Source organism: Nyctereutes procyonoides, unplaced genomic scaffold (genome assembly GCF_905146905.1).
Source record: "Nyctereutes procyonoides isolate TBG_1078 unplaced genomic scaffold, NYPRO_anot_genome, whole genome shotgun sequence".
NCBI classification, from domain to species: Eukaryota; Metazoa; Chordata; class Mammalia; order Carnivora; family Canidae; genus Nyctereutes; species Nyctereutes procyonoides.
In genome coordinates this window covers 38,548,043-38,560,855 of record NW_026575052.1, presented here as the reverse complement: position 1 = coordinate 38,560,855, position 12,813 = coordinate 38,548,043, and the positions used below count along the sequence as shown (strand labels likewise).

Below are 12,813 nucleotides of genomic sequence, written 5' to 3'. Positions count from 1 at the left end.
CAGAGTCACTGTCTCTACGAGCACCGGGAGACACAGTTTGCATGAGCCCTACAAATCAGGTAAAGCAGAGCGTAGCACTGTCTGGGAAGCGGCCTGGCCAAACTGTTCTTGGAGTAAAATTCTTCATGGTGTATTTCCACTGCTTCAATAAACACAGCTCAGGATGCCTTGTGAATCCATTTAGTGTAACCTCACACAAACTCACTCCAGTTGTGTTATCTTGTCTACTAATGAATGACACCCATCCTCATGGAAGGCATCCCTACTTGCTTCCTACTACCAAACCAACAGGCAGCAACTTTACAAAGCCTATTATGAGCAGAGTGCTGCAAAAAGCCCTGTGAAAGGAAAAAAAAATGCCTCCAAGTCCTTGGCTTTGAAAAGCAAAAATGAGGGGCAGCCTGGGTGGCTCAGCAGTTTAGCTTTGCCTTCACCCCGGGGCCTGATCCTGGAGACCAGGGATCGAGTCCCACGTCGGGTTCCCTGCATGGAGTCTGCTTCTCCCTCTGTCTCTCTCTCTCTCTCTCTCTGTGTGTGTGTGTGTGTGTGTCTCTTGAATAAATAAATTAGAAATATTTAAAAAAGCAAAAATGAACAAAATTAACAAACCGGGGTGCTACTATGTGTAAAAGATAATAAACTAAAACAAACAAACAAACAAAAAACCAAAAAGAACCTTGGGGAGCTCTGAGAAGGAAACAAAGAGATAAATGCAGCTGAAAGATTCCCCAGAGAAAATCAGATAGGAGTTTAATTTTTTAAAGGTGAGACTTACATTGAGAGGGACAGATAAAAAATGGAGGCAAAGTTCTAGAAGTGGAAATGCACAAAATGTCAAGCCTTAAAAGATAAGATGGAAGATCTAAAAGATATTCAGACTCCCCTCAAGCTCAAATCCTCATGAAAATAACCAAAGGGAAATCACAGATAGATTTTTCTAAATATTGTAGAGGCCAGATTCTCCCAGAGATGACTCTGCCTTCATCTCCCTGAGACAGTTGTGTCTGCTGACTAATTTGACCCCAGCACAAAAGAACAGGAAGGTACCTTAGCTAAAGAAATCACAAAAACCCTGACATGAATGCTCTCCACCCCATCCCCATACGCTCTCATTTATGGGCTCCGGTCCTCTCCATGAACAAATTAAAGTTGGAGAAGATAACCCAGACAAAATGAAATCGAGAGAGACAGGCACTAAATTCCTTTCAAGGTCATTAGGCAAATGGAACAGGATGTCTCAAAAGGTGGAAAGGAAAGCCGGTTGCCAAATCCAACAACATTAGGCAAAGTCCGTATCAACGAAAGCACATCAATCTGACCCTGAGTTACCACTGGGGCTGCGCGTTACGTCTTCAGGATCCATTCTTCCTTTTACTGGGAGGCCTCTGAGGTATCCTCCAGGTCCTAGGACTTGGATGAGTTGGGCGAGACCTGGGCACTCTACTCACAGCCCTCATGATAAACCATTTAAACTTGATAGCTAGGAAGAGAAAACGCACACTGTGATCCTTACTCAGGGGCCTTGAAAGGCACTCATTCATTTATTCCACAATTATTTTTATCAAGCATACATTCAGGCTTCACTGTACTAGACCCTAAGGATATAATGATGAAAACTACAGGTTGTTTCCTGCTCTGTGCACCTCACAGGAAAAAGGACTAATGGTTAGAGAAGTGGACATAGACTTGGCACGTTCGAAGAATGGAAACAATGGATGCACTGTGTTCTGATCACCTCCTCTTCCCTCCACTGGTGAGGGGGTGATCCCACTCTAGGGGTGTGAGGAGCCCCGAATACATGATAGTCAATTCTGGACAGCACATTTACTCACAGCTCAGGGGTGGCCACTGCTTGCCACACGGGGCCATGTGGGGGGTTCATTCAGGAGCAGAGTGAACAAGCAGAGGCCATGGGAGGCAGGTTTTGTAGTAACAATGAGATGAGGTGACCCCCTGTTTGCCACAAGAAGATGTGACTGGCTTGGTTGAATAATCCCACAGGCTGGCAGGGAACTAAAGCCCACCACTCAAAGGGAAGTAGGCACTGGGCTTGGTTCCTGTGAGAAAGAAAAGAAAACTCTTTGGCTAGAGTGCCTCGTCCTTAGGCCTACAAGAGGGAAAGGAACTTGTGGAGGGGCCCAGTTTTACCACAGGTCAAGGCAGCACATAACAGCGAACCTTATCACACAGGTGCACGTAAGTTCAAGGTCCAGCCCTGGGATTACTAATGTTCCCTCAGAGAGCCTCCCCATTCTTCCACCCCTCCTTCCCTCAGATGGCAGGACAGCTCAGGCACACAATGGGTGCTGGGGGCCACCCACTCCTGCCTCAGGCCTCAGCCCGCTCCTCAAAACAATGCTACACTGGTTCTGGAAGGCCAGGCCTTCCAGCTGGGCCGCAGAGGAAGGCAAGGGGCTTCCGGAGGCAGTTTCTCTGACAACCATACTCAGGAAAGACACAAAGGCCCAGTTCAGTTAGTGAACGTAACAGGCCTTACAGAGAAGTTCCGAGAACGCTGCTGCCCCCGAGAGAGGCAACTGCTGGGCAGGAGCAGCTGCACGCAGCCTGGGAGGAGGCGGGCTCTGCTGCCTGAGGGCCGCACAAGGCTGGATGCAGGGAGCTAAAGGCAACAGGAAGGCCCAGCAGATGTTTCAGGGGTTGAGGGGGCTGTGACCAGAGCAGACCCTCCGGCCTTACCCACAATGTTAACATCAGTCAATGTAAGAGAAATTGAGGGGGGGGGAAACTACTTAGAGTCCCCACATGTCTTGCAAAGAGTGTAGTGTGCTTCCCCCACAGCAGAAGAACGCAAAACCCCCTGAAGGCTGAATCAGGGTTTTGGGTTGTTGCTTTTGTTTTTTTCGTAAGATTTTATGAGAAGGGCAACCATAATGGTCAAGAGTCCAGCTGTCTAAAAGTTTTGTAGAAGAAAAAGGTCAGCTTCCCAATGGTGGGTGCGTTTCTCTGCTCGGCTTTCTCCCTCTGCACCCACCGCCCTGGGCAGCCCCGTGGGGTGCTGCAGGAGCCGAGAGGCCTCCAGCCGTTGGTGGCAGCACCCTCACTCTCTTCGCCAGGTCCAAACCCACAGGGGTGCACGGCCTGACCTCAATGCATTTAAAAAATGCCCAAGGGGAGGAGGGGAGAAGGCAGGCCTCTGGAGGTCATCGCCAAAGGTCATGCCCGTGTGTCTGTCTTCTGAGGCCTCTCAGTGAACCAGGAATAGAAAGTCAGGGGACACCCTCCTTCATTCTGTGTCCAGCAAACACTCTGTCCTTCCATGCTGCAGACCAAAGGACAATGTCCCAACCATCTTCATTTAGAACAGACCGAGAGGACTGAAGAAAAGCCCAGGGTATTAACCATGACCTCTCTGGTCTCTGTGCAGGCCACCCAGGGACTGCCTGACTCCTCCTGCGTCTCTCATCACCAGAAAGTTCTTAGGGAAGCGACGGCTGAAGAGCAAACAGTGCTAGACTAAGGGGACAGAATGAAGCACTCAGAAAATATAATTAGCTGGGGACGCCTGGGTGGCTCAGCAGTTGAGCGCCTGCCTTCAGCCCAGGGCGTGATCCTGGGGTCCTGGGATCGAGTCCCGCATCAGGCTCCCTCCGTGGAACCTGCTTCTCCCTCTGCCTGTGTCTCTGCCTCTCTCTTTCTCTCTCTCTCTCTCTCTCTCTCTCTGTGTGTGTGTGTCTCTCAAAAATAAATAAATAAAATCTTAAAAAAAAAAAGAATTAGCTAGTTAAGGAGTGAAACCATATGTACATTTTGATTACAATGACATCAGAAATTTGTTTGGGGGAGGGGAAGGAGTGAGAAAAACATATATATGAAAAAGAAAGGAGATCCTCCTCAGGGTGCACACCTACCAGGTTCTCTCAGCAGTTGTAACCAGGACAGAACTCTTCTCTGTGTGGGCGCCTGTAGGGACGTTTCTACCTTTCTGTATTTTTGAACTGGTATTAATGAGACTGCGGTACATAAATAAAAGCATTTCAAATATACATACACATACAAGATCATTAGAACACTCTAGAACAATATACCACCGCAGGAGCCATTTATTCTATGGGAGAAAGAACCTGAGCTGGAAACAGACACACTCAGCTTAGTCTCTTATTCACTATGTGCACCGGGTGAGCCTCAGTTTCCCCACCTATAAAAATAAGGACAGCACCAGCTACCCTAGAGCATTTCCTCAGGAGTAAGTGTCAACTGTGAAAGTAAGTTGCCTGCGACTGGTACTTGCAAATACGAGGAAATGTTCATTCCTTACCTTCTACACCACTTCTGTGTTCAAGGCAGGGATTCCATCCTCTATCTTGATTCAGGGCTCTCTGCAGAGATTAGATTGTGGAGGGTTTAACAACTTGGAAAAAATTATCAGACAGCTGTTTCTAGATCTACGATTGCAGCTTTATGGCACCAAAGAAAACACTCCTCCTTTATCTGCAAAATCTGCTGTCTGTGGCAAGATTTATCGGGCCCTTCAGGGCTTTCTGACAAAGTAAGGGCATCTCTCCTTCCTTCCCAGTTAAAAGGCAGGCTCTAGTGCGTGTGTTGCTCTTGGCGGTGGGTTTTTTCCCCCCTCACTTACTGCATAGCTTAAGGTTTTACAAAGACAGAACCATGCAAAGCCAGTTGAAGAGAGGTTTTTCTAGAAAGCCTTGCACTTTGCAGGCCATTCAGGCACCAGGCAGGGATTGGCTATGGGATCCAGCAGAATGAATGATACAAGTGCAGAGAGGCTGTGTTCTGCCCTGCCATCATCATCACGATCGAGGTCACATAAAGGAAATTATCAGATAACAGAAGGAAAAAAAAATTCTCAAAGCAAAAATCTATCACCAAGCATACAATAAAATCATAAAGTATGGCCGGGGAGGAGGCGGGGCAGGTAAGAAAGTAACAGCTAACTAATGCAGTGTTCTCAAACACATATTTTATTTGCTTATTTCTAGGAGTCATCAGTGACTCAGAAGCTATTCCTCTTGGTCTAATAAAACCTTGTTCACAGGGAGGAGGAGTGGGGAAGGTGCTCCCAAGAACAACAGCAGCAGCCACAACCACCCCGAGGTCTCTCCTTGAGTAACTTCCAGAGTGCCCATAAGAAGCACATGACTGGAGGGAGGCTTGTGGTGTGATCCCAAGTCTCCCAGACAGCCCCATGCCAGGGCAAACGCTAAAACCCAACATCTAATCCTGGCACTTCCTCCAATTCCCCTGTGGGAGAAGAGGCAACTGTTTATCCTGCATTTTCTCCTGAGAGAACTATACTGTAAAATATGTCTTAATCTGAGGTCTCAAATCCTGCTGAAATTCTATGACAAATTTTCTGCCTATGGTCAGATGTTCTTTTTTTTTTTTGAGAAAAGCTTCTTATCATTCTTCAGGTCCTCGATGAGGTATATGGTCCAGAAATACACTAAGAACAACTAGACTAAATAATTCATAAGTTCCCCTCCAAATCCTGATTGTCAGGGCAAGTTTTTCTGATTATTAAGACAATGTATACTCATTGTAGAAAACTTGAAAACTGTAGCCAGAAAGAAAAATCTCCTGGGGCTGGGTGATCCAGAGGTAACCACTGGTAACATCTACATCAACTTTTTTTTGTATTTCGTATTTACGATGGTATATTCGATATTATTCTCTGCTACATTCCACATTGTCACACATTAAAAATTCTTCAAAACCGACATCTCTAATGGTCAAATAGCATTTCATTGTAAGGTTTAAATTGTGTTTTGTTTGGTGACCCTCCTGTTTTTGAACATTTATGTTGATTCTAATGTTTTGCCCTCATCAACAATGCAACATTTTCCAATGAATACTCTTCAATTTTTTATATTTTTTGAAGGTAATGGGGAGCTATTAAAAGATTTTGAGCATGGAAATAGCACAACTGCTTTTTTGTCTTATGACAGGGTAGGAAATGAACGGAATTGGGAGAGATAAAAGGCTTGGTGATAAGGTAGGTTATTATCTGAGAACCTGAATGAAGGAAGGGATAATGAGTCTAGACATGAGGTCCCTAAGCAGAACACATACCCAAAAGAAATTACTGTGAGTCAGTGGTTCAGGGGGAGAAAGGAGAGTTCAAAATTAAGCTGAGCTTTCTAGCCTTCATGACTAGAAGATCAGGTAAACCTATCCAAGATATGGAAGTAAGGCTAAGAAGCTGGTTTGGAGACAGGAAAATAAGCAGTCTTAGCTCCAAAAAGTCACTGTAAGAATGATAACCACACATGCAATTAAGCTACATGGCTTTTTAGTTGTAACAAAACAGTTTAAAAAAAAAGACTGATAATTTAGGACACCAATTTATAACATAAACTAGAAAGTAGAAGCCACGAGAACTCACTGGCAATATCATTTCTTAGCTCTTGAATGCTGAAATTCAAGTAATTAGCTATCAGTAATAAACATAAGGTGTAAAGCTAAACAGTGCTTCACTCAGACCAGAATAATTTTTCATCATCAGAACTATATAACCTGGATTATTTTTAAAGATTATATCTCATTTTTTATCTTTATTTATTTTAAAGATTTTATTTTTATTGATTTATGAGAGACACAGAGAGAGAGGCAGACACACAGGCAGAGGGAGACGCAGGCTCCCCTTGGGAAGCCAGATATGGGAATTGATCCCAGGACCCCTGGATCTCTCCCAGAGCCGAAGGCAGACGCTCAACACCTGAGCCACCCAGGCATCCTATTTATCTCTTTTATTTTACTTTTCACGGGTTATTTTAATCAATGCTATTTCAGGTAAATGAGGTAAGTGCTAGGGGAAAATAAAAGACAGACATCAAGGTCACTAACATGCAAATGCCACCACATGTCACAGGCCCAGAGCTCTATTTCAAGAAGGTCAACTAGGATTCTAATTCAGGGAAGACCTTTTTTTTTTTTTTTTTTTGAGCTTTCTTATGACATCGTAAAGCCATTAGAAATAACAGGTAGAAATTTTCTCAGTGGGGTCTCCCCTTAGCATTCATGCCCCTGCAAGCAACTCAGAAACAGTATCTCTGGATTTAGATTTAAAATGGCATCTTTTATTTAAAGACTTACTATGCTCATATATCTACATTATTCCTTATTAATGGAATATAGTCTTTCTAAAACTTCACCTTACCAAGCAAGGATACACATGTATTTCTCAAAGGATTCTTTGACAAGACCATTTTTACTGATTTCAGGACACCAAAGAGAAGTGGGGATATGGATAGTGACTAGTTGGCAGGGAGGCTATTGCCGTTACTTCCATTTCAGTATAAGGTTACCTTTTTTTTTAATAGCCACCTTCCCTAATGTGATCCATCTATTATTGCAGGCATTTTTCATGTGCCAGGCACCAGCACTAGTGCTTGCCAGTATTCAGTTGAAGAAAACAGAGATTAAGCTCAGAGAAATGTAAATGATCACATTCTTTCCTTCTGACCAGGAAGTAAAGGGTTAACCAGCATCTTCTAACCTCTAATTGTCCAGTTTCACTTGCTGATTCTTTTTCTCACAGTCCCATACCCGGTGAGAGGAAGACTGACTACTTACACAAGAGTCAGAGAGGCATAATGCCCACAAAATATGAAGCCCTATAAATTAATTCTGAAAGCCGGAGAAAATGCCAGGAGAATGTTCTCATAACCCCAAGACTTGCCTGTGTAACCTGGTTTTTCAGGTAAGACAATGGGAAATATGATACAAAACAGCTTGACGTGTCATTTCAAATGAAGCGTGGCACTTAAATGGATTCAAATTGAGGTATACCCTGAACTAGACCATCCATTTACATATAAAGGAAAAGGAAGGTGAGATAATTTGAGAGACTGGCACACAGTATAAAGAAGAGCAAAGTCTCACAAGACCGTGATCTATGCCCTAATTGCAGGAGAAAATGAAACTTGAGGTCGAACCCTGAAAAAATAACACTTAGATAAGTAGAGGAGACGAAGAATGAGGAGATGGATTTGAGGCCAATTCCTGAGTGTAAGTGCATGAGGAAAAGCACAGAAGAAGCCTAGCTAGTTCCCAAGTCAGCGAGTAACAACCCAGGGAGAAAGACCCCACCGGGATTCAGTGTGCCAGGGAGAAACACGGATACTACTTTGCCCTGCGATGTGCTCTAGAAAGGGAGGGACCATCAACCTTCCAGATGGAAGTCACCAAAACTGTGCTCCGCAGATTTGCTAAAGAAGAACTGACAAAACAGAAATCCGAAGAAGCTGTAAAAGCCAGATGGCTGATAGGGTGCAGAATCCCGATCAAATACTAACAGAAGGCCCTGGAGATGCTAGGCTGAAGTGCTTCACCAATCCACACGCTTATTCATTCACTGTTTATTCACTCAATGTTGGGTTACGTTACAAAAATTTCCCTAGGCAAATTCATGTGTAGGAAATGAACTGCAATCTTTCAAACCTGGCATTTCCTTCAAAGTCTGGAACTGTAACTCCCTAAAAAAAGGGAGCTCCATAGATGTGGAGAACTTTTAGAATGGCCTGGCTTCACCACTCACCAAAGGAAAGCTCTAGCTCTGTAACCTGAAGGAGCTTTATTCTTCTCAGCCCTACTGCTAATTAAGTGTACAACGGGCTAATTAAATGTAGCTCATACAACCAGAGAACCAAAGTAGAAAGAAGAGGTGAGAATTCAGAGTATGGAATTGTGTCAGTAAAACAAGAATCTCCATCTGGTTGTCGAAGAAAATGGAACCTAAAAAAATAAATAAATTACTGCTGTAAGCATATAAATAATATAATCACTAACATCCTTTTTTAAATTATGATACTGTGGAAGGAGAAAATATGCTATTCAACTATTTAGAATACTCCTCCACTTATCTTAGGTCTACCTTCTCAGAAATCCTTCTATGAGAACTGTGATAAACTGAGAAGCTATTTCCCATAAAGCCATTTGTGTCTTTCTAACAGTTCTAACTACCTCAACACTGCTCTCTCACTGAGCTGCCATGACAAGCTCCTTTCTACATACTTCTGGGAATTTTGTTTATTAATATGTTTGAAGATAGACTGCAATATAGACACTGGGCTTGATGCTAAGGACACAGTGGTGACAAAGGTAACCTCTACCTTGAGGATCCTGTTGAGAAAGACACATAAAGGAAATGAGGCTCAGCGTGATCACTCCAACACAGAGCATAATAAAAGGAAGGTAGGTAAGGCCTTCTGAGGGGTGGGGTCAAGGATGGCATTTGTTCACAAGCAGTACCTTGGTAAAAACAAAAAACAAAAAAAAAGAGTAAGGATTAGGCACATGGGAAGAAGGAAACACACTCAGTAGAGGCATCACCTACTTAAAGGCTTACAGAGAAAATGGTGCACATGGAAAATGCATCAATTAAGACAGAAAAAATTCCAGGAAAAGGTCAGCAAAGTACCGAACCCTTAATGATTTTTTTCTTACTGATTTTTAAACTGAGGTACAGTTGACATATCTTATTAGTTTCAGGTGTGCAACATAATGGTTTGGTGATTACATACATTGCAACATGCTCAGCACCATAAGTGTAGTCACCATCTGCCACCATAGAAAGTTATTACAATATTATTAACTATATTCCTTATGCTGTACTGTACATCCTTGTGACTTATTTTAAAACTGGAAGTTTGTACATCTTAATCCTAGTATTTTTAAGTCATATAAAGGAGTTTAGACTTAACTCTAAGAGCAACAGAGAGTCACTGAAGCATTTTAAAGATGAGAAGTGGGATCCCTGGGTGGCTCAGTGGTTTAGCACCTCCCTTCGGCCCAGGGCGTGATCCTGGAGTCCCGGGATCGAGTCCCACATCAGGTTCCCTGCATGGAGCCTGCTTCTACCTCTGCCTGTGTCTTTGTGTGTGTGTGTGTGTGTGTGTGTGTGTGTGTGTCTCTCTGTGTGTCTCTCATGAATAAATAAAAATAAAATTCTTTAAAATAATAAAGATGAGAAGTGACAAGAATAAACACTCTAGAAGCTATATGGTAAATGGGCAAGAAAAGGCCAGCCCAAAGGCAGAGAGGTAAGTTAGCACACTGCAATTTAAGAGAACAGGAACCAGAGTAGTGGCTGTCATCATGGGGAGAGTAGATGGATTCAAGACTAGTAGAATCCATGGACCCTAACAACAAGTTCCATTTGGAGTAGAATGAAAGAGCGGGAGTAACAGATGACTCCCCAGTTACTTATCACTGAGAGAGTGCAGAAAGACAAATAGATATGGTGGAGAAAATTAGTTCTATTAGGGGCACACTGAGTTTGAGGCACTTTGAGAAATTTAAGGAAAGGTGTCCAATAAATGACTGGTCAGAGAGAGCGATCTGTCCCAGCCAGGTAGAGTTCAAATTATCAGAACATGGGTGTTTCTTGATAACCCTGGAACAAGATATGCATGCCCAGTAAGAATGTATAAAAGGAGAAGAGATTTCTCTGAAGATATTAGTCTCAGGGCATTGTCTCAAGATCCACGTTACTTTAAAGGGGAGAGATCTAACTCCCTCCCAATGTACTGGAATGATTATTTCATCACATTAGCCAATTTTTAACTGTATTGAAGAGGAAAACCATGAAAGATAGTGGGTCAGGCAAATGACAGTGGGAGTGTAGAGGAACATAGAAAGCAGAATGCTCAATATTTGTTCTGGAAAATAAGGATGACACCATCATAACTGGGATTCTTACGCAAATGAGAAGAAACTTAAGACAGTCACCATCACTTGAAAGGGAATAGGGGTATGTGCTCTTCAGTGACTCCACAACCTGGGGACAGGCAACCTGGGAAAGATCGTGTGAGTTTTGTGGCAGTTATCATCTTTATCACCTTTAGCTGCATTCTCACTTGTGAAGTTTTTAAAAGCACAAGTGTCTAGTGTCCTGTAGACCCTTGTTATTCATTAGGGTCCCATGGGAGTTTGCTAATGTAAGATAAATTTTGATTAATCAAAGCAGAAAGAAAAATGCTGCTTCATCCTTAGTGACTCATTTTCAGAGACATGTTTGGTTGTGGTTGAAAAAAAGGTCATCATAAGTAATCATTATTTTAATCACAGACACTATCAACTCAATTTATTAACTTCATTTTCTTATTCTTATTTAATTGGATATTGGCACTTTGAAGCCCACAGTATATTTTTTAACAAATTACATTTTTTTAACAGAACCAATACTGAGTAAGTCATTGTTCTCCAATCAGTCTGCAAAACCAATTCTAGCCCTCCTGTTTGCTTTCGTTTTTTTTTTTCTTACCTTCTTTCTCTAGGCTTTTCAAGTAAGAGTTTAGATTGAGTCATTTTCCCTTTTTCTAACAGAAGCATCTAGTGCTATAAACTTCCCTCTCAGGACAGCTTTAGCTGTGCCCCACAAATTATATGCTGCATTTTTACTTTTATTCAGTTTGCTGTTTTTTTTTTTTTATTTCCCTTGAGATTTCCTCTGAGACCCATGAACTCTTTTAAAACATTGTTTAGTCTCCAGGTGTTTAGAAATTTTCCTGTTTTCCTTCTGTGATTGATTTCTAGCTTAATTCTATTAGGGTCAGAGGACCACAATTGTCTGATTTCAATTATTTTATTTTAAAGATTTTATTTATTTGACAGAAGGAGAGTGGAAGTGCATTACGTAAATGGGGAGACTCAAAGGATGAGGGAGAGCAAGAAGCAGACTCCTCCCTGAGAGTGGAGCCAGAGGCAGACTCCATCACAGGGCCCTGATATGACATGAGCTGAAGACAGATGCTTAGCTGACTGAGCTCCCCATGTGCCCCTAATTTCAATTATTTCAAAATGAAATTTTTTATGTCTTCAAATATGATCTATGTTGGCATAGTTTCTATAGAGGCTTGAAAAAAAATGTGTATTTTGTTGTTGAGTGGAATGTTCTTGAATGCTGATTAGATCCTGTTGGGTGAGGACAATGTTGACTTCTTCCATATCCTTGATGATTTCCTAGCTAAGCTATTCTATTAATTATTGAGAGAAATGCATCGATGACTATAATAGTGAATTTGCCTGTTTTTTATTTCAGTTCTATCAATTTTTGCTCTGTATTTTCAACTCTGTCATTTGCTTCATTCGTATTTAGAAATGCTGTCTTCTTGGTTAAACAGCCCTTTTAACATTACATAATGACCCTCTCTGTCTCTGGTAATTTTCTTTGCTCTGAAGTCCACTTTATCCAATACCAAACTTCCTGTCTTTCCTGTTAAAACCTGCTCTTCCTACAGATTTCCCTATTTCAGTGTTTCCTTACTGACCCATTAACTTCCAAGGAAACCAAGACGGTAATCCGATCATCCTTTATTCACCATTTCTAAAAAGTCACTACATTTACTGATTCTCCATCCCAAAATACTTCAATTTCATTCCTTCTGCTTCTCTTCACTGTCATCTCTGTGGTACAGCTATCATCTCCCCTTTGCACATGTGATTCCCACTGCCTGGAATACCTTCTCCCTCTTTCCTTTCTAGCCCACCTGGAAAACTTCTACTCATTCCTGAAAACCAAGTTGAATAATGCTTTTTTCCTCCATTTCCCCTAATATTTCTAAATCCTATGATCCACTACAGTTCTTTTCTATTATCTCTATCTTCCCCCATAGACCATAAGTTCCTCAAGGGAGGGATCATTCATCCATAGAGCTGTAGGTCAATTGAAAAAGGTGGACAATGAATTCCAAAAGACTTGAATTTAAACTTTAAGCTTTGTCATTTCCCAACTGTATTATCTCAGATAGTTCACTTTTTGTCTTGTCAATTGAGTAGATTGTGAATAAATTACAGTTTGCAGAGATATTGATCATGCCGACCCTCAGTATA

At 42.2% G+C, this 12,813-nt stretch overlaps 1 protein-coding gene across 1 annotated transcript in view; it reads right to left on the bottom strand.

Moving 5' to 3' along the window:
• The window catches only part of PDE4D (phosphodiesterase 4D), a 1,377,381-nt gene that overhangs the window by 1,168,583 nt on the left and 195,985 nt on the right, over positions 1 to 12,813 (bottom strand). Inside the window, exon 3 of the mRNA XM_055331396.1 lies at positions 4,277 to 4,337. The gene's annotated coding sequence lies outside the window, so the exon portion shown is untranslated. The remainder of the gene's footprint in view (positions 1 to 4,276; positions 4,338 to 12,813) is intronic.